Consider the following 22,833-nt stretch of genomic DNA (forward strand, 5'->3'; position numbering starts at 1 on the left):
TGTATTGTACTGTAATGTTATTGGTGAAGTTTTCTTATTTGAACTCTTTTATGACTGGTAGAAAGTACTGGTGTCTTTTGAGTAATGGTGAAGGGATGTATTAAATGTTAAAGTCCTTTTATAATCCTTCTGAATTTAGATCTTACAAAAAATTACATGATGAGGCTTGGCTCTCACAAAATATGTACTTTCTCAGCTACTCCCCCATCCAATGCATGTTCGGTGTTAAGATAAGAAGAGCAAGTCTGTTTTTTAACTGTAATGGACATTACTATATCCCTAACTATTCAAGGAGAGTCTTAGCTCATGGACATGTACAACGGAGTCACTTACATTAAGCCTTAAGCCACATCTGTAAATTCTCACTGTTAACAGAATCCCTGTGGTCCTGGGGCTGTGTGTTGCACCTTGTTCTAGCTATTTCTCAAAGATTTAATTCAGCAGTAAGAGTATTGTGTGTGTGTTTATTATTGTTTCTGATTTTGTTTTTAATCAACTGTAGTTACAGTAATAGTAAAGACAATTTATAAAGCACTAAATTTAAATAACATGAAAACATCCTTACAGTAAACCTATAAAATGATTATCATCTCCACTGCATTGAAGAAGAAAAATACTGAGAGGACAACATGCTCTTCAGTAAGGTGAGAATACTTTTCCTGAACCTGATTCTTCAGCTTCCAAATCCCATGATTATTATCCACACACCATTGAAGTCCAGCATATAAGTGTATAATGCTCCATCTTCACCATGAGGTTCCCTCTCCTACCCCTATAGCTACATGTTTCACTAGCTTCATCATAGTTACTCATCAACATATATTTGCTGCCCCATGAGGAACTGGTTAGTTCACTTTACACATCTTTGATCTGATACTTTTACTGTTTATTCATGCCCATTTACTATTCTTACCTTCTTCAAAGTCCAAGCAAGTTTCACCTCTGGAAATAGTCTCTAAATCCAAACCACGTGTAGTTCTGTTAACACATAAGGATATGGTTTATATTATGTGCCAGGGTAGCAGTTACTTGTGTTAGAAGGAAAATGACTAGAGGCAGAGAAACCCATCTATGACTTATAAGTCTTGTGATATTTTACAGTGCATATTGGAGTTTTCTCAAACATTAGGGAGCTAATAGCTACCACATAGAGTTTTGTGAATATTAAATAAATTACAGCGAAAACACCAACTATAGTAATTAACTAATGTTAACTCTTTAAAATATTTCCTTTCTATAGGTCTATTTGTACATCAATTAATTCTATAATCTACATAATACATGCATTCAAATTACCTATTATGTTCAGTGCTTTAACAATTAATTATTTTGGGTAACTTGTGTTTTTCTAGGAATCTGCCCATTTTTTCTAAGTTCTAATGTGCTGGCATAAAGTGGTTCAAAATTCTTTTCAAGTCTTTGAATTTTGGAAAAGTCTATAAATATGTCTCTCATTTTTGATGGTAATTTGTGCCTTCTTTTTCTGTGGTCAGCCTATTTAAAGAAATAACAATTTTATTAATCTTTTGATAAATAACTTGTTTTCAATAATTTTCTTTTATGTTTTTTCTCTAATTTATTGATTTATGCTCTATTCTTATTTTCTTATTCTGAGTTTGTTTTGCTTTCCTTTTAATAGGTATTCGAGGTGGAAACTTAGATTATTGATTTTCTGTTTGCCTTTGGCTTTTAGTAGATTGGCTCTAATTTCTCTACATGTAGTTCCCTTTGTGTTTACCTACCAGGTTCTTTCAGGATCTTGAATCAATAGGGTAATTTTTAAAAAACAACAAATTTTGGAAGTTTTTAGCCATTTTTTTCAAATAGTTTTTCCAGCACTATTACTTTTATAATAGTGGGATGTAACTTTTTATGTGTATGTTGAGATGCTTATGACAAGTTTCTGAGGCTCTGTTTATTATATATATATATATATTTTTTTTTTTTTTTGCTATTTCTTGGATTGGAAACCTATAGTTCTGTCTTCAAATACATTGATTCTTCTGACATCTAAAATCTTTTGTTGGCTCTACTAAATTTTTAAATTTTGTATAGTTTTCAAGTTTAGAATTTCCACATTATTTTTATAGATTGTATTTTACTATCTTTTAATTTTTCTGTACTTATTTCAGTTAGTTTCTATTAGCTTCATTTTATTTCCTGAAAATGGGTCATACTTTCCTGTTTTTTGCATATTTAGTATTCTTTAGTTTTTTGAAAAACAGACACTTTAGAAAATATATCCATACTAGATTGTGATTTATTTCTCTGACAACTGTTGGGTTTGAGTAACTGCCTAGACTTAAACTTTTGAATCTCTCTCCCCCATGGTGTGCAGCACCTCGTGTCTCTGCTCCGTGACTTTTTTTTACCTTAATCCTTGTTTTACTTGTTAACCTGGCTTCTTAGAGATTATCCATGTGCACACCCAGCTTAATGATCAGTCGATAATTTTGGCAAAGATTATGCTCAACATCTTGGGCCCTCTAAGTCTTCCTCACTCTACCAAGTAATCTTCCTATGGGTTGGAGAATGCAGTCAGAGTTGCAGACAATTTTCACGTCTCCCTTGTTTTCACTTTTCACTGCACTAGGTTGGTTGGTTCTTGTGCATGCATGGTATTTCAGTCAGCCTGGGGTGTGTGGGAGGTTATCTCACCCTCCTGTGCCTTTTTCATCTCTAAATATTCCCATTAAAAACATATCTGGTTGGTCTGCTGCTCTCCTTAAAAGTCACCGCAACTTTGGGATAACAAAGTTACAAATGTTTACAGTTTGTTCCCCAAAATTAATTGATTTTGTGCTTGGTAAAGTATATGTTCTTTTTATTATAATATCATAGCTCTCATAATAATATGGCATTTGTTTATTTTTATTTAATTTTGATTAGTTGTTCACTCATATTTTTAATCTTCGGATATTTTTTCCTTTTATAGATAACTTTGTATTTTGGTTTTGTTTGGCTAAATTCAATATGAAATCACATTTTTGCATTTTGTATTGTTTTAGGTCATGTATAACATTTTAACGGTCTTTGACATACTCCTACATATGTGATCTCATTTCATGATTTTGTTTGTTGTTAGTTTCTTTTGAAACACCATTTCTCTTATGCCTTTTGGTATCTAAACTATTCTCTACTTTGTTATGATTGTTTCATTTGGAAAGTAGAATGTAATTTTCATTTACGTGTTTATATGACCACGGTAAACTGTATGTACATTAATGCATACCTGTACAATTAAACACATTAATATTTTATTCTATCTAACAGAAGACAGAGAAGTTGTGTGATTTTTGGCAATCTTTCTTTTCTACTACTTTTCAATTTCTCACTATTTTAACCCACGTATTTGTCCTGAATTGGGAGTGTGTGTGTGTGTGTGTGTGTGTGTGTGTGTGTGTGTGTTTGCATGTGTTTAAGGGGGTAGCTGGCTTTCATTCAATTACTCCACTGGTCATATTAGCCATGTTTTTCCTTCTATATTGCTTTTAATACTGATCCGTTGATTATATGTCCCTTTTAACTTGCATTAATATTATTACATATTGTTGTTTAAATGTACAGCCAGTATTTATAGACTAAGGTACTATAATGTAGCCCTCTTTGATAAACCTTTCAACTTATCATCAAAATATTTATGAAGGCCCTGAAAGATACAAAATAAAAAGAAACTAGAAACTAAGAGTATTAGTTATTAAAAATACCAAGGGCAATTTTATTATTGCTACAGATAATTTTTACTAGTTATAACATGAATGGTCTGTATTGAAAAGCAATTTGTCACTTTCATTAGCTTTGTCCTAAAAATGCAACAATTATATGAAAACCACTATCAATTTAATCTTGACAAATGTATACATTTCATATAGGTATAGATAGAAGTTGGCCCTGGGGCCCCTGTGAATATAACGCAGGCCTCTCTAGTTATATATGCAACAAGGAGAATATAGAAAGGGGTCACAACACGGGGCAATTAATGTGTTCAGAACACCTGAAGTGTGTGTGTGTGTGTGTGTGTATCCTGCACATTTGGAGAGCTCTAACATATTCCTCTTGAGGTGAATTTGCAGGATGCCAGTGACTCCTTGTGGAATTCTGGCTTTGATTGCCCTGTATCAGTGTCTCTTTTATTCTTTCTTCCTGCCATTTAGAAGAGAACGCCCCAAGACTTCTGGAAACATAGGTGAAGGGGCTGGAAATCTGCCTGGTGTCCATTCTGCCCACAATGCCAGCAGGCCCTATGGAAGGAGTGAGGAAAGCGTAGGTCAAGAGGGAGACCCTCTCATGCCTGAATTCAGCCTGTGCCCAGATAACTTCTTTGGCTTGATTATGCACCACAGATTCACACCCCTCCCACCCCCTCACACACACACACATGCGTGCACACACACACACATGCACTGCTGCCTTAAAGTGCCTCTAAACTTCCCACCTCTATACCATCATCTGGTGAGAAGTATCTTAATTTTTTATATCAACAGCCATTTTTGTTGACTCTTAGGCATTTGCCTAGGGGTAGCAGTATGAGGAAAGAAAAAGATTCATTCTGGAGACAGAAAACATGGTTCAAGCCTCCATTCTGCCACTTTTCAACTATTTGACTTTAGTTAACCTACTTGATCCCTCTGAGCTTCACAGATCAGCCTCAAAACGCCACGCTTATCATTACCAAAGGCAGTTCTCTACTAATGAAAGAGGAATCAGTGATAAATACTGCAACTTCCCAATCTCTCAATAGATAATTCTAAGTAATAATTTGCACAGTTCCTTAAAGGTCCCTAGAAGGACTGAGCCCGTTTCACATAGTAGTAATCACTCCACTAATGCACAGTACAAGGGTAAAGTTACTTATCTTCCCCATTCCTGCATTGTGCTTCCAGAGATCACCTCTCCTACAAACTCCTGCCTTCAACTCCTTGTATTAGCTTCTAGAAGAACTGAAACAAATCATCTCATTATGTTTAAGACAATCCACAGTAATTCTCCAAGATAAGTTCAACATCTGCTTGTTCAAACAGGCAGTTTAAATAATGGTGCAGTAGGAATAAGCACCTCTGCAAGTTTCAAGTCTTTGACAGTAGCAATTAGTTCTGTACTTCCTTCAAGAAGTGCTATTGCTTTTGATTTTGCTGTCATGGCAAAAGGTTGACACTAAGAATGTAAATTTAGCTTTTGCTATGTAATAACCCTCATTTCATGGATCAGTGTACCAATGTGCAGATTCTGCCAGCTGCTAGGTAGGTAGATAGTTAGGGAGGGAGACAGAGAGAGAGATGTTTTCACTATATATGCCAGGACTGGTGTGTGGTCCCAATTGGACCCACACAGAGATGGACTCTGGTCAAGACTCTTTCCATCATCTAATATTTATAAGCCAAATTTTGATCAGTGGCCATCATGGTAGATATGGAAGTGGTGAGGTTAAGAATTAGCTTTTCCTCAATGTCACTAATAACCTACAGAAAACCTAAAAAAAAAAAAAAAATCCCCTTTTTCACTGCACACACCCTGGAAAATGGCCACACATCTTGAAGACTTGGAGAAAGAGTTATATCCTATATTGTGGCCATGTTGCCAAAAGTCTAGCCCCCTCCTCAGACAAGGAGCTCTAGGTCTGCAAACTGAGTAAGCAGCTATCAATTACCACTATGGATGAGTCAGGTTTCTTCCTATGTGACCTGGAATGTACTTGTTTATATATGTCTAGGCTGCCCCTCTATTTCATTCCTAGTGTTCCCACCTTTGGTTCCTTATCAACACAGAAGCCTGGGAGTCAAAACACTCCAAGTTCCATTCTGTTAATCAGCCATGGAAATTGGGACCACTTGTGCTGAAGTGCGACCACTTCTGTCTACTATTCTGCGCTCCATTTATTTCTACTATAATTGGGGAGCCCAACTACATGCTGGTATCATCTATGATCATTTTTAGTCTTCAGAGGTCAGACTCCAAAGAACATTTTATTGTTGCTTTTTTTTTTTTTTTTTTTTTGCCATGAAAGGAGTGTTCACTAGGTTTCCCTAAGGTTAAAAGATGGCTGAGCAGGTTACACATAGAATTTTCATGCCAACATTTCCATGTCCTTGAATTTCCAAAATCCTGCCTCTAGATTATGCTTGGGACGTCCCACCACCTCCATTCCCTGGAGTGACATCTTTAAGACCAGGCACACAATCATACATGTAAGCCCACATCATAATCACAAATTACAGATGACTACATTCATCCAATAACATAGGCTGGATCCAACTTTCCATTTTGTCATTTTTCATCTAACGCCCTTAACAAGCCATTTCCATACATGCTTCCTTGACTGTTACAGATACAAATCAGCAAGATTCTGCACTATTTAGATGTCTATGTTATCTCCTCCTTGAATGGACATTGTACTTCCCTGGGGCTCTGCTGGAAAATAACTGTAGTAATTGGTCTGGAGGAAATCGTGGAAGGTGAGCTTGGGTCCTGAAGACAATCTGCATCTCTTTATAATGCCAGATCTCCATTTGAAGTTCTTGGAAAAGTTCTAGGCAAAGAAAATTTGGTTTCCTCATTTAGGTGGGAGAGGGGCTGTTTTCATAGGTGACAAAGATTTTGCAGCAATTTTCAATTTAAGATTTTCAGCCATATTTGAGTGTGCCCAAATTTTTCCCATTCCATGTCTCAGAATCTCTCCAGTTCCTGTTCATTTTACTTTAGAATAAGAGGCCAGGAATGGATGGGATTTAACTGATTGTACAATACTATAACTTGTACAATCAAGGTCTGGATCTGGTCTTCCACTACATCTGCCTTGCAGCTACAGGACATAAGGGATTCCTTTAACGATAGTCCAGAGTCATTCTGACTCTGCACCCATGACTTGAGCTCAGAGTGCAAGGCCTCAGTTTAACATTTTCATGTTACGAGCTCTCCGTGGTAGTTACATGCAGTTATCTTAACCCACAGTCTTTGTCATCACCATTGTTTGCAAAGCAAGCATGTAGAGCAATATCCTATGATTGCCTCATGCCTCAGTATTCACTGACACTGCATCCCCCACCACCATGTGTGATTACTTCATTAATTGTGATCCCGCTCCACCCCAAAGAACCTCTCTAGCAAGTGTTCTCAGGGAAGTGACAAGGCCTCCAAGGGGCAGCCGCACCAAGTTTCCAACATCATCAGACATCTCTCTAGTGTACATGTGGCAACTGGAAAAAAAGAGCTGCCAGAATAAAGGGGCCTCCGGGAGCTGAGACAATTAGCATGCCTGTGGCAATCATTGTGAAGCAGAGATTTAAAGTCCTATCCTCATTTTAAAAGTTTTACACTCATTTTCTTCCCAGACATTAGTACAACCCTAGGCGAGTGGAATCCCAACAACAACTGCAAGAGAAGGAACATCCCATTTAAATTGATGAGAAATAACCCAGAATTGTGTATGTTTGTAGCATCTAGGGCCTTAAATTAATACACAGAACATATCTAGGCATTTTACATTTTATAGTAAAATGATGTTAAATTTCCCTTTTCCTGGTGTTTTGGAGATTTGTGTGTGTGTCCCCAACATCTGAATACACTAGAAGGCAAAGGAAGACAGGTTAAAAACTGGGGAGATCAGGTTTTGACTCACAGCTCATTTCCCAGCCCACCCACCAGCTGCAAAACAGGAGTGCCTGGGGAGGCAAAGGGACTACAACAGAAGAGTCAGGGAGAGCCAGTTGGCAGGAAGCCAGGAACTGAGTGGACAGTTGATATGGCAAGACCAAGGTGAATTCTCCCACTACTGTGCATGCACCTGTAAATCCTCAGTTTTACAGGTGGAAAGGCATCAGTTTGACCTTCACTATACAGAGGACACCATTAACAATGCATTAGCACATAAGGCTATGCTCTCCCTCCCCTTATCAGGCCTGAAGGGTCAAAACCAGCAGGTAACAAATACAGTAAGTGGTGTATCCAGATGGAACAAGCAAACCCAAGATGCCTCTATTCCCAACTGCAAGCTTACAAGAGCGCAGCTACAGCAATCTGGGGGTTGGGAAGGGGAAAGAGGCAGTTGGGTGGGTGAAAAAGCTGTAAATCATGAAGAAGTAATGGAAGTAATTCTAGATGTCTTTATTTTTAATACCTCAAAAATATTACTACCAATTGCTTCAGAGTGACCTGAAACCATAATGCAGTGGCTCTCCAAGTGTAGTGACACTCACTCCTGGGCAACATCAGCAGCATCTTGTAATCTGTTAGAAATACAAATCGTCAGGGCCACCCTAAACCTGCACAATGAAAAACTGTAGGATTGGGACCTAGCAATTTGGTTTTAACAAAAGGCCCTCCAGCTGATTTTGATGCAAGCTAGAGTCTGAGAACCACTGCCATAAAGGAATTTGCCTATGATTTCATGCAGGTGTGGGGAAGAAAAATCAGAAGAACTTGCTTAAGGTAGTGGTAGAAAAGAATTTTTCACGTGAGACCTTCAGGGTCCACCAGGCTCTACAAACCAGTTACATATAGCTGATTGCAGATGTTTCAATGTGGTAAATTTACAGATTAAAAAAATATCTAATCTTAATTTTAATAGTTCCATTTTTTTTTTACTATCAGTCCTGTTTGCTGTCTTCAGTATTTGCTCTCTATTCTGATATTTTACTGGATCTTTTGACATTTTTCCTCTGATAATTTCTTCTTTATGTCACACGTTTGTCTTCAATGTTTTTAGTCCCAATTCTCAGCATCAGTCCAACTATTTCATGGCTCTAGTCATTATTTGAATATTGTTATGGCAGTCATCTTTATTCTTGAATGCTGAATCCTCTTTTGATTTGGGAAAAAAATCTTTAAATTTTACTAATAAATCTTTGAACTTTTCCTGGTTTATATTCAGTCATAGATGAAGTTCTTATGCAGGAATTTTTCTTTCATTAATAATATACAAACATTATGGTCAAATATTATTCCTTGTTTGCTCATATTTCCAAATTGATTCTTTTTATAATCTTTGAAGGATGGAACTCTTTGAATGTGGCTTTGCAACCCTGCTTCATAGATCAACTAACAGTTGAGGGTAGGTCTGGAATTTGACATGGAGGGTTAGCTTGTTAGGTGTCACTAAAAGTCAGCAGCCAAGCAGAGAAAGGCCTGAGGTAGAAATGTGGAAGGAAGTGGGAGTGAGGAAGGTGAACAGCACAGTGAAGCTGCCTGACATTTCCCTGCTGAGGTCAGGTGGGCCAAATGGATTAGGCAGAGGATTAGGCAACAAATCACTATAAAAGGTGCCAAATGGATTAGGCACCAAATCACCTGCTATGCCTTGTAGAGTTGTCTCATGCATGGCACTTTAAGAAGACAACCCATCTCTCTGTAATTCAATAAGAGAAACATTTTGGAGCAAAGCATTCAATGAGAATGTTGGTACAGTTTGTTCACCTATAACCCTGCTGCAAGCTCAACTCACAAGCCAGAAGCAGCAGCAACCACAGATTAAAGGCACTAGGTGCTGGTTCCAACAATGTATTACATCATTCCAAAAGCTAGATTGTGTGTTTCTGAAATCAAACAGCTACTTTTTTTTTTTTGAGATGGAGTCTCGCTCTGTCTCCCAGGCTGGAGTGCAGTGGCACGATCTTGGCTCACTGCAAGCTCCGCCTTCTGGGTTCACACCATTCTCCTGCCTCAGCCTCCCGAGTAGCTGGGACTACAGGCGCCCACCACCACCCCTGGTTAATTTTTGTGTGTGTTTTTAGTAGAGATGGGGTTTCACCGTGTTAGCCAGGATGGTCTCGATCTCCTGACCGTGTGATCCGCCCACCTCAGCCTCCCAATGTGCTGGATTACAGGCGTGAGCCACTGCACCTGGGCCAAACAGCTACTTTTAATTCATCTTTATCTACACTTCACCTAGCACAGCACTTGGTAACTATTTTCAATGGTGTTCAAAGAGCCATTGCTCCTTCTTTTACCCCGTCGCGGTCAATGTAAATTTACCAATGACTTGTAAGGATATTTGTCACCTGTGAAGTACCATACAAATCTGAGGGATTATTTTTTTCTATTCTATTGTACATCAACAATATAAGTGGGGAATATTTCAGAGGAACAATCATATTGCTCTTTTATCTTTGCCAAAGGTTACATTAATTACATATCTGCTGTTGGGCAAAGCCCCCACAATGCCTTTTTGTTGTCATTTAGGATGACAGCAGGCAAGTGTAGAATCACTGAGCTCACATTACTGAAACACTTCATATGGTGGTAGACATAGAGTAGATGCTTAACAGAAATTTCTCTGAAACTGTATGCCCATCCATTGCCACATTTCTCATATCTACTGACTCACTTCTCTTGGACTAGGAATCCTTTATTCTCACTCTTTATTTTATTAATGTAGGCACTATTTTCTCACCGAAGGATGAAGATAAACAGCTCTTCATCTTTATTCTCTTATTATGTCTCCACATTTTCTTCCCTATTGCTTTTTCCACTTTTCCCTGTCTTCTGTCTGACTTCCACTGATGAGGTAATGTCTTCTCCACTCTTGTCCTCTCTGCATCTTCATTCCTCCCTATCTATTGTATCATAATGACCTTTCTCTGCTTAAAAAGGAAAAAAAAAAAAGAAACTTCCATAATTTTTAAAAATTTAATGCCTAGTGATCACCAGTTCACAGACTGAAGGGAATATTCCTTCTTCCACCTCCAGCTTAGGTATCATCTACTTTTTTCAATGCTTCACGATTTACATCAGCATTTTAATTGTAAGTCTATAGATTTCCACTGAAACGTTTGAAACATATAAAATATTACATTTCAATTTTAACAAAAACAGTGTAAGCCCTCTGTCTAAAATACTTCTCTCAGGGACCCACCGCCACCCAGAAAGTTACAGTTTTCCTACTATCCTAGCAGATTTTGTTGCAAATATGTAGGCAGATTTTTATTTTCAGGTGGAAGTGAACTGAATTAAAAGTGAAGGTAAATCCTTCTCATCTGATTAAAAATATTATAACTATTTCAGATGTTCTATATCAAGTTCTGTATTTCTCACTGCATTTTAAATAAGGATTCATTTTTGAATGTTGATTGTAAAAATAAGATCATAAAATTAAAATGGAAATAAAGAAGTATGCCATCTCCTATCAAATAGCACATCAACTTTTATTTCTCTATGCTTCTTTTTAGTATTTTTCTTTATGCTTTCATCCCAGTAATTACAATGCAAATTTAAGTTTTTATTGTTTTCATCTCACATTTTATCAAGAACATTTATCTGTTGCTACATATCCTTCAAAATTATCATTAAGTAATGATAAACTGTTTCAGTAAGTACATGCCTCATTATTTAATTAATGATTTAATCATTTTCTAAAATTTGGTGTTTTCTATTATTAATGTAAATATAAAATGACACACTGAGAAAAAATGATGAGATAGGCATGTAACAAATCACTTTTACATACTTTAATATAAGGCATAATTAAATATATGATTCATACTTGTATTCTACATGACATTCTGCAATAACTGTGTTTCAGTATTTACAGAAATTCTATAAAATATAGCCTCAAATAAGTAATGGTCACCAAAGGCTGTCCTCTCCTTTCCTGTGTATTTTTAATCTATGCTGTCATCTTTACTGAGTTCCCATTTTCTTATTCTAGGACCCTAACCCAAAGCTATTTTATGTTTTTACTTCTGTGTAATACAATTTGGCAGTCCACTGCTATTTATTCAACTTTTGGCAGAGAGAGAAAATAATAATAATGGCAGGGTCCAATTCTGATCCAGACTAGGACAGTAAGTGTGTTTTGAGTCCAACTCTCGTCTCCACACTTGTCTGTGCATCATCCCACCAAAAGACATTGGCCATCCCCAGGGTGTTAGATCTGCCCTCTGCTTGAGAAGTGACTGTCATGAGGTTTTCGTAACTTCCATACTGACTAAAGACTTCAAGGCTATTTGGGAGAGTGTAAAGGGTTCCCTGTGGCTGCAGCCGTGACTGACCTGGGTCCCGATACTCTCTAAGTCCCATTTACTTTATCTAGAAATGAAGGGAATCACGGCTAGTCTCCACAGAATTTACATAGACCCTGTAGTGCAGTCATGGAATATTCTGGAAATGAGGAGAGATTGCAATTTACATGTACCAACAAAATTACTCTTCAAAGACTTTCCAGCTCTCTCATTCTCAAGATAGGTTGTGGGGTATGGCTATGTAATCCAAAGTTTTGACAAGACTTACATTTAGACGCACAGGCTGTTGCCCGTGAATATTTACCTGGCTAGCCTGAACTTCAGTTTGATTTTAAAGACTTTTAAGCTATATTATAGAAAATGCAAGGTTGCATGCACAGCTAAAATAAAGAAGCAACAGTTATAATAAAATGTAAAAATAAGGTACTACTTATATTTCTAGCTATAAACTGAAAAATTAGATTGTTGGGAAAGCCATTTTCATCAGAAATATTTAATGGCAAGAATATAGCATATTAATATTGTATTGGAAATACTCAGCTGTTTATGGAATATCAGATTTTAAAAATTTACTTGCCATTAATATGGCTACTGTTGTTCTATATACTGTATATAATATGTAACTTTAAGGTTTACAAGTCATTACTCGTTGCTAAATTATAACTGCTTTTATCTCTTTTCATAAATCAACACTAATAAGTAGAGTTTTTTTCTAGTATGATAGAGTTAGATATAGTTCCAGATATAGTTCTCTATTCCTGAAAACTAGAGTAGAAAAAAACTTGTAAGTGTAAAGAGTATATCAGTCAAGTTCTTCATGAAAGCCAAATAAAAAGATTATGAACCTTAAGATCTTTCATGAATAGTTTCTCAGGTATCCTACATCAAAACTTGTATAGGTCCCATATGACAATAATTGTCCTTTATTCATGCAGTTATACATTCATCAATACACTTATACCATCAAAATTTTGATTATTGTTATGTGATAGTAGTGGTTATAGTGATGAAAGAGCAGAGGTTGTACTTCCTCAAAGGAGATCCCTTGATTCTTGAGAATACCTAAAAGAAATGTTTTGCTTCCAGCAGCAAGGCTCACTAGGTATTCAGAGAAAATCCTCTAAAGTAATCCTGAACAAAATGAATATATTCCAGAGGCTGGGGTAGGGGGATGGCTTGGAGCCTGGGGGAGAGAGGTTACAGTAGGCCGAGATTGCACCACTGTACTCCAGCCTAGGCATCAGAGCCAGACCCAGTCAGTCTGTCTATCTGTTTCTCTCTCTATAGTTTATATATATAATTTATATAAAATATATTTTATTATATATATTTATTATACAATATAAATTATATGTATCATATATATTATATATAAAATGCATAAGTGTGTGGGTGTGCCTGTGTGTCTTTGTCTGTGTGTGTGTGTATTACAATGTGTTTGACTTGGTGGCAATTCAGAAAAATTCATCTGCAATGATAAGGAAGCATGAACCCAAGACACTAGCATCTGTCATATCTGGTGGCCTGTGGTGCTAATTTTAATGGCTACTGGCAGGGACAGAAGGCAAAGAATGAATTCTTAGAGAATGAAGTCATATAACCTATGTATCACAATGAACCCGAAGCTAGCGATTTAGTTTAAAATGATTCCAGGTTGTGATTTATTCTAGGTTCTTGGAAGAAGCAAACACAAATCTCTCAGGCCACAGATAATTATAATAATGTTTCAAAAGTATAAATTCAAAATCAAAATTCTAGACATAGGAGGAAAAAAGAACCAAGAGCATGACTCATCAGAAAGAACAGAGAAGCAGATCGCCAATACTGAAGATATAATGTTACATTCATCAGATTCGCAATAAAAAGAAATTATTTTAATATTTTTAACAAGACAAAGGAATTACAGGAATATTAAAGCACAGGGACTATTCAAAGTTGACAAAACTAAAGTGAAAAGAGAATCAATAGCAAAAGAAAATAGTAATGTAACAATTGGGCTAAGCACCAGATTGAACACATTTGAAGAGACAATTTATGAACTAGAATATAGAGCTGAATAAATTAGAATGCAACCTGGAGATATGAAAACATGGAAAACACAAAACAGAGATAAGAATCAAGGAAGAAAGTCTGAGCCATTCCAACACGTTAAGTCCAAAATACTGTAATAGAGAAAATGGACAATGAAGTAATATGTGAGGGGATATAGCTGAGAACTGAAAAGGCACTAATTCTTAGATACAGGAAGCTCAAAAAAGTCCCACCCAAAGTAAGTAACAAAAAATCCACATGTAGAAATACTATAGTAAAACTGCAGAAAACCAGAGACAGAATTCTTTAAAGTAGCCATGAAGTAAAAACAGAATATCTGCAAAGAAAAGACAATTTGATTGCTGTCAGATGATTTAATTTTCTTCATTGGACTTCAGATGCAGATTAAGTTATGGTTATATTGCAATCTTATTTGTTCCCCCAAGGCTCTTTAAAAATTTTTTTCTAAATCATTTCTTCATTGTTTTTCCCATTTTTCATTCTCATTCTCCCACCCCATAAATATTCTAGTATGTATCAAGTGAATAATCATTACTTGCATGTATGTGTTCTTGTAAAATTTGTATAAAATAAGAAGATACTAGGTTATCTGTCTCATTTTGCTTCTTACTTTCTTTACTCAGCTCTGTTGTTAGGATCCATTCTTTCCATGCTGCGTAACTCTCTCATTTCTTCTGATTGCTGACTAGAACTCTATGGTGTACATCCACAGTAATTTAACTATCTTGGTAACCAGATTGTCTCTAATATTTCACCATTAGCAAAAACAAAAGTAGTTGAATATATACATGCACCATTTACAACAGCTAAAATTTGGAAGCAACTTATGTGTCCATCAGCAGATGGATGGATAAAGAAAATGTTATACACAATGGAGTCCTATTCAGCCATTAAAAGGAATGGCATCCTGTCATTTGCAACAATATGGATGGAACTGGAGATTATTATGTTAAGTAAAACAAATCCAGCACAGAAAGACAAACATCACATTTTTTCACATAGTCATGGGACATAAAAATCAAGACAATTGAACCAATGGATATAATGAGTAGAAAGATGGTTACCAGAGGCTGGGGAGGTTTGCAGGGGTTGGGGGAAGGTGGGATGGTTCAAGGGTACGAAAAATATATATAGACATAATGAATGAGATCTACTATTTGATAGCACAACAGGGTAACTATAGTCAATAACTTAATTGTACATTTTAAAATAACTTAAATAGTGTAATTGAATTGTTTGTAATTCAAAGGATAAATGCTTGGGGGGGATGGATATCCCATTCTCCATGATGTGCATATTTCACATTGCCTGCCTATATCAAAACATCTCTATGTTCTCCCTAAATATGTGCACCTACTATGTACTCACAAAAATTAAAAATAAAAAAATTTAAAATTAAAGTAAAAAGAAAGTTAATTTACTTAAATTTGATTTTCTTAAATAAGATAAATGCAATAAAATTTTGATTAAGACTGCATTAGATTTTTACATTAATCTGGAAAGAACTGATTACATTAGAATTTCCTATCTAATAATGAGGACAATTCCTCTCCTTATTTAGATGTCCTGTGTCTTTCACTGTAGCTTCAGTGCTTTCTTCACAGAAGTATTATGCATGCTAAAGTAAGTTGTCTAGATATTTGTATTTTTCTCTTATGTAAAGTCTATCTTTAATTATGATTCCCAGTTTATATTAGTGTGAAAAAGATTATTTTGATGTTAATTTTGTATCCAAAGTTCTAAACTTCCCCCAGTTTTCTAGTAGTGTTGTTGTTGATCTGTTTGGTTTTTAGATAATCATATCACCTGACAAAAATAACAGTTTAAAATTTTTATTTCCTTATAGCATTGGGCAACACCACCAGTCTTTATTTAAGAGTATAGCAAAAATGTGTACTTTGTAGTATTCCTGATTTTTAAAAGAAGCCATCGGAGGTTACTTCAGGTATTTGATATATAAACTTACATATTTAAGAAAATCTGCTTTTATTCAAAGATTAAGAGTTTTTAATCATTAATAAGCATTAAACTTTTTAAAGTATTTTTCATCAATTGAAATAGTTATTTAAATGTTCTCTTTAAAGTTTATTCAAATGGCAAATTTTAATAATTTATTTCTCAATGTAGAACCATCTTTGAATTCCTAAACTGTACGATTGACACTACATTTGGTAAGTTAATATTTCATGAGAATTTTTGCATGTATGTTCATGAATAAAATGGTCCACTAACCTTCTTTTTATATAGTTTGACTATAATATGGTTAATAAATTAAGATTAAATAAATTATAAAATGACCCACGAAGCAATCTTTCTCTATTGCTTTCAAAAACATATATGAAAGCAATTATTTCTTTAAATAATTTAAAGAAAATATCTGAAAAATCATCTTTTTTTCCCCACCTTTGAAGGGGAAAATTATTTTTATGTACATAATACCACAGAAGTCTATTCAAGTTATCTATCCCTCACTGTACCAATTTTGATTATTTTATACATTTTAGTAATTTATTTTACCCCATATTTTGTCATGTAGAGTTGTTAATAAATCTTTTACTTGCTATGTTATTATGAATTTTTTCAAATTTTCTTTTGTTAATTTGCATATTCTTTATTTCTTGTTAGTCTTGCCAATAATTTATCTATATTATTAATTTTTAAGGAACTAGATTTTATTTAAATTTTCTAAACTTTTATTATTGTCCTGTATTTCATTTATTAGACAAATTATTCTAGATTTCTTATGTCTTTCTTTTTACACTTTTTAAGTTGAAAGCTTAGGTTATTTGCTTTTAACTTGTTTCCTGATATACACATTTTAAGTAATATATTTTTCTAAATACTGCTTTAGTTCTTACACAAAAGTGAGCATTAAATATTTTCATTTTCATGCAATTCTAAGTATTTCTAAAATCTGTTTTTTCCTTTGTAAAATAATAATTTATAGTGAGGTACTATTTTGGTTTCAAAAAATAAGAGATATCATTATGCCATCGAAAATACTAGTTTTTAGTTTATTAAACTTCTTTAATAAAGATAGTTTGATATATTTTGTTTGAAATTAATTGAAGTTTTCATTCATAATCTAATTTGTGGTTCTTTTAAAAACATTTTTGTTTGCTTCTAAAATATGACCAGAAATAGATATTTCATATATACATATGTACATATGTATTATTAGTAATGGTATTGTTCATATCTCTAATTTCTGCATAATTTTGTTAACATCTTCAAATATGCAGTTAATTTATGTGATTCTCTCTGTAGTTTTACCAGTTCTACTTTGCTCTAATTTAAGGCTGTATTGTTAAGCATATTTTTATCATTTTTTTGTTTCAGTAGAAAACTGTATTTTTCTCTTTTTCCTTTACACAAATAGATTTACATATTAAAATAACTGGCCACATTTTTTTTTTTGGTTTATATTTTCCTGGTATAAGCTTGCCTATCCTCTTTTGAAGTTTGCTGGGTTTTTGAATGGCAAGATGCTCTTGGGTCTTTTTTGCTTCTTAAATCCAAGCTCAGAGACCACATATTTTAATTGACAGTTAAATATTTATATCAAGACAGGAATAGGTTTAAAAGTTATTTCTAACTTTACGGTCTCAATTGTAAAAGAAGTATAAGTAAAATTCTCAAATCGTATAAGAAGACTTCAACTACTCTCCTACTTCATATTCCCAAAATTTGAGCTCAAGACCCCCATCTCTCCTTAGCATCAAAACATTGTCGCTCTCCTCTAACTCTCTTTTTTGGCTTCTAAGAGGTTCTTTACATTGTGTGGGGTAGGGAAAAATAAATGTTGTATATGACCACTTATTTTATCACAAAATCTTTCACGGCTTGCATTTGGGCTGTGGCTTTTTAATTCAAAAGCTAAGGATTTAACATCTTTGCTGTCTGGCACCCGCCTGATATAATGGATATTTTAGATCAACAACCAGATGGAGACTGATCACTTGTTTGGGGAAAAGGAAGTACAGCAATTAATGCCTGCCCATTTCATCCACTGCACCAAGAAGTCTATTCTAATTTAGGGTGACAGTGAATGTGGTCTGGCCAGCGAGCCTGTAAAGTTCTTGAAATCAGAGACTTTTGCTTATTTTTATTTATTCAGTGCCCAGCTCAGTGTTTGGCATATCAGAGGCAACAAGCAATACGTATTGAATGAATTTCATAGTAATACAGTAGCTCACACTCCACCAATAATGTGGAAATGTCAGCTTAAAAACTTAACTGCATAAAGTCTGGGATAACATTACTGCAAAATTAATGAAATGACTAAAAACATCAAGCATGTTTTACAGACCAGGAGTCCCGAGAATTAGCTACATAATCCAAATCTGTCCCAACCCAACTGTACTTGATTATTAAATGGTGGTAACTTTCTGATGTGCCTTAAAATGTTATCAGAAATAATTCTGAGTCCAGTACCAGACAGATCTGTCAAGGTGGAAGCAACAATTCCAAGAATCTTCCAGGTGTTGACCTCTGCTTCACAGACTCACTCCAGGAGGATTCTGTTGATCTGGGAGCCTCTGCTTTGCTGCCTGCTTGCTTCTTTGGCCTATAGGGGACTTCCTACCATATTCTGCATGCACATGGCCTTCTCCACATTTCTCTCCTGCTCCCCTAAGATAATAGTCTGCTATCTTTGAGAAAAGGGACCAGCCAGAGGAGAGGAGCCACATACCAACGAAGTTATATTCAAATTTATTTTAATTCAAAAATGTTACAGCAATTTTACTCTACTTTGTCATAGTCTACTTATAATAAAAGTAATTGGGAAGGAATGTCTCCCAAACCTAGGCTGGAACAGAAGATTTTTGCTTAGCATCATGTCCATGACCTTCATCTAGGAAGCAAAATTATGATTTGTGATAAAACACTTGAATAATTTTTTGATAGACCTAAATGAGATTAAGAAATTCTGGGACACTAAGGTTGCCCATCCAGCTGGGTAAAAACGCTAAAAATACATACATACATACATACATACATAAAAACATACAAACATACATATAATAAAATACATACATACATATATATATGGGTCTAACAATAATTATCTCATCACTTTGTTAGATGATACCTTTGAATAATCTTATTTTAAGAACTCTTTTTCTTTAGGAAAAGTTTGCTGCGGGCTCTCCTCAAGGAAGGTAGTCTTGGAAGCCCAGTTAGCAGTAGAGAGGCAGTATTTCCAGTCCAATGGCAACTGTGCAAGCTAGCAGCAGTGATGAAAAAGGGCAGGGGGTAGGGACTTCCACCACCTATTAGCAGTTGGAGGAGGTGGTGAAGCAAAACTTCCTGAAGGAACTGTGTCTAGTAATCCATGGGCGACTCTACGATGTTCCCCACTTTGAGGATCCCCCTGGCAGAGAAAAGGTTCTGCTGGAACAAGCTGGTGCAGATGCAACTGAAAGTTTTGTAGATGTAGGCCACTCCTCTGATGCCAGAGAAATGCTAAAGCAGTACTATATTGGTGCTGTCCATTTGAGTGACCTCAAACCTGAAAATTGTGCAAGGATTCTTCAAAAAATGACACATGCAAAAGTTTCTGGCCATATTGGATTTTCCCTATCATAGGTGCTATCCTCTTAGGTTACCTGTCTCACTCCTACATATTGGAAAGCAAATCCTCCTGATGGACCTTGTTGAAGTCCGGAAAGCATATCTACTTTGGAATGAAAACTAGAGACTTGCTCGGGAGCTGCAGAAATGCCCTCTTCTCAAATCCTGCCAGTTGTATTCTCCCCCCTTTGGAGCCAAGACAGTTGGCCAGACAACCACCTCAGATCTGGGACCACTATCCATCTTTCAGATTATTGCTCCCAAAGTACCTGCTCACTGTTCTTTGTCAAACAATTGCCGGTGTTTCTTTTCTTCACTGGTTTCCATGAGTACCCTTTTATTTCAAAATTTTCTGTTCATAATTGTAGTTCATATGTTATAGTGACATTGCTCTTTGTCAAAAATGCCTGCTTTCCAATACTTTTAAATGCACATTAGACATTCTTAACAGGGCAACAATCTAATGCTGAACCTTTTCCTTTTCCATGTTTCTTTCAAGTAAAATCTTTTTAAAAATTCTGATTTAGGGCCAGGTGTGGTGGCTCATGCCTGGTATCCTAACACTTTGGGAGGCCAAGCTGGGAGGATCTCTTGAAGCCAGAAGTTTGAGACCATTCTGAGTAACATAGGGAGGCCCCATCTATATATTTTTTAAAATCTTATTTAATTTTGTTATTATAAGGAGTTTAATTTATGGAGTAAAAGTATGTACCTATTACTTAAAACTGCCAGATGATTTTTGTTCCTTGTATGTGTGTGGTAAAACTATAAAGAACTGTGCGGTCATTTCCTCCCTCTCGAGCTAGGGTAGAAGGCAGCTCTTCACACCTCAAGTCCGGCCCCTTCCCAAGTGGCACTGGACAAAAAAACTACATTTCCCATTTATTTCTTGGAGGTGGAAAGAAACAAGGAAAGAGGGGGACGAATTGGGGTGACAGACCCTTGGTGAATTCAGAGTAATCGTTCTTTAGAAAAATATTGAAAAGCACTACTGCAGGATAGGAGTTTAGAGAAAGCACCAAAGCTTTCACTTTGGTTTGGCACCAGTTTCTAGACATTTGGTTTTTTTCTCTTCTAGCTATCTTTTACTGGTAAAATACAAATGTATAATTATGTCTGTAGAGCTTTGCCAGGGTTTTTCCCTGGTTTTTATTTATTGATTAGTAAATTTTTGATTCTCCATTTTCCAAAAGTAAGAGGCTCCAACTTGGCTTTCTGTCTGCCCACCAGTAAAGTAACTTCCATATAAATGGTATTTGAAAGTAAGAGTTCTTGACAAGAGACTGTCTTCCATTTCATCTCTATTTTACCTCCCTGTCTCCAATGTGTGGTTTTGTTCTGTTTTTCCATGAAAATAAAAAAAAACTGGTAGATTTAAAAAAACGTTTGCATAATCATTATTCTGCACCTGGAACAAACTGGGGATATGGCAAGTCCAAAGATAAACAAGCAATCATTGTATTCAAGAAGCTTATGAAGCAGATGACATCTTAACTGAATCTTTGATTTTACTGACTCAACAAGAACCCAGACTTAGTGGAGGATACTGAGAAGTAGGGAACTATGCTTGAAAAACTGAGAGACTTTATGTCCTCAGGTCCACTGCCAGGAAGCTGAACACATTATCCTTTTAGACCTCAATGGCAGGCTACATTTAAACATTTCCCTCTCATGTTTATGTTCTTTGACCTATTCCTGGAGATCTCATTTCCAGTCACCCAGTTAAAGCTATCACATCTAAATATAATCCCAATAGAAGAATGAATTTAGTAACATCTGATGTGTTACTCTCAAAAGATTTATTCAGAAGAGTTTGTAGCCTCTTATTATTTTCTTTTTTGTTCAGTCCAGAACCAAAGTACTAAATGCCAGTTAATTACTCTGCTGACTCAGAACCTAAAGAAGTTGTATGTGTTTAGCTGAATATCAAAGCAAAGAGAGAGAGAGAGAGACAGAGACAGACAGACATAAAGAGAGATTCAACTCAAGCTGCAGATGGTACCAAGATGAACCCAGCTAAGACGTGGTTGGTTCTCTTCCCCTAAACAAGGAATAATTTTTAAGTATATCTGCCATGATATAACAGGTTAACAACATAACATTAACTATTTGCTTCCAGCTTTTAAAAAAGACAGCTTTTGTTTAAGGCCTAGATAAAATTCTTGGTTCTTCATGGCTTTTTTCACAGCCTCCTGAAAAGGCAGTATTTTTTCAGTGCTGAAGGAACTCATAATTTAAACTGGCTGGTCCTGTCAAATTCAACTTGACAGAGCCACTGAGAAAATAAAGTCTATATTTCATTTGATATTTACAATACACATATTTCAGGCATTACAATTATGAAACCTACACTATTTTATTTAAAATAAAACTAAATCTGAGCACACATACCTATCCAATATCCCATGTCATTAAACGCAGGTGACTCTATATAAAATGCACTCAAGTGCTTCAAGCCTTTATAGGAATTAATGAAAAGGTAGGATCTGAGTGAGCTAAAGTAAACATGAACTGTAACTTAAGTAGTTTGACTTGGTATATTTTACAGGTTATTTAAATTTATTGAACCACTTCTCCAAGAGAAATTGCTTTGTGCCCTTGTAAGAGGAATCCCATGCAACATATACATATGTAGTAACAAGTTAATAGTCATCCTATCCTATTATTGTGGCATTTAAATTTGTATTCTGATTTTTTTTTCTGCTGAAAAGTTAAAATTAACATAATAATTCAAGATGATTCCATGGAATAAGTGAAGTGTGCTCTTACTAAAATTAGTAGATCAGAATCTGTTTTATCAATTATTTTACTGTATGATCAATATTAAGTACACAGAGTAATGTACTAAAACAATACAATGTATATAATGTTTAGTTCTATTTAACTAAACATTCATCATCAAATCATTTAGATCAAATTTTTATAATCAACAAAGAATGCAAATCAAAATTAAGTCACAAAGAAACCCGACTATTCTGCAAATATTTTAACCATGAAAACTTTTTTTGGTCAAAAGTATATTTAAATTAGAAACAAAAATGTTATTAACACAAATGTATTTGATAATTTTTTTAAAGTTCAAAATAAGTCATTGATGAAGAAATCGTAATAGAAATTAGAAAACATTTGCTGCTGAACAACAAACATGATGTATAAAAACAAAATGTTATTGAATGCTTACATTAGAAAAGAATTAAAGATTAATAAGCCAAGCATCCATATCAAGATTTTAAGAAAATAAAAAATACCAAGAATT

The 22,833-nt window shown here is 35.2% G+C and overlaps 1 pseudogene; it reads left to right on the plus strand.

The window, feature by feature from the left end:
• The first annotated feature begins 19,208 nt into the window (after nucleotides 1–19,208).
• On the plus strand, nucleotides 19,209–19,740 carry LOC112205564 (cytochrome b5 type B-like; annotated as a pseudogene).
• The last annotated feature ends 3,093 nt before the right edge of the window (nucleotides 19,741–22,833 follow it).

Source organism: Pan troglodytes, chromosome 16, assembly GCF_028858775.2.
Source record: "Pan troglodytes isolate AG18354 chromosome 16, NHGRI_mPanTro3-v2.0_pri, whole genome shotgun sequence".
Lineage (NCBI taxonomy): Eukaryota > Metazoa > Chordata > Mammalia > Primates > Hominidae > Pan > Pan troglodytes.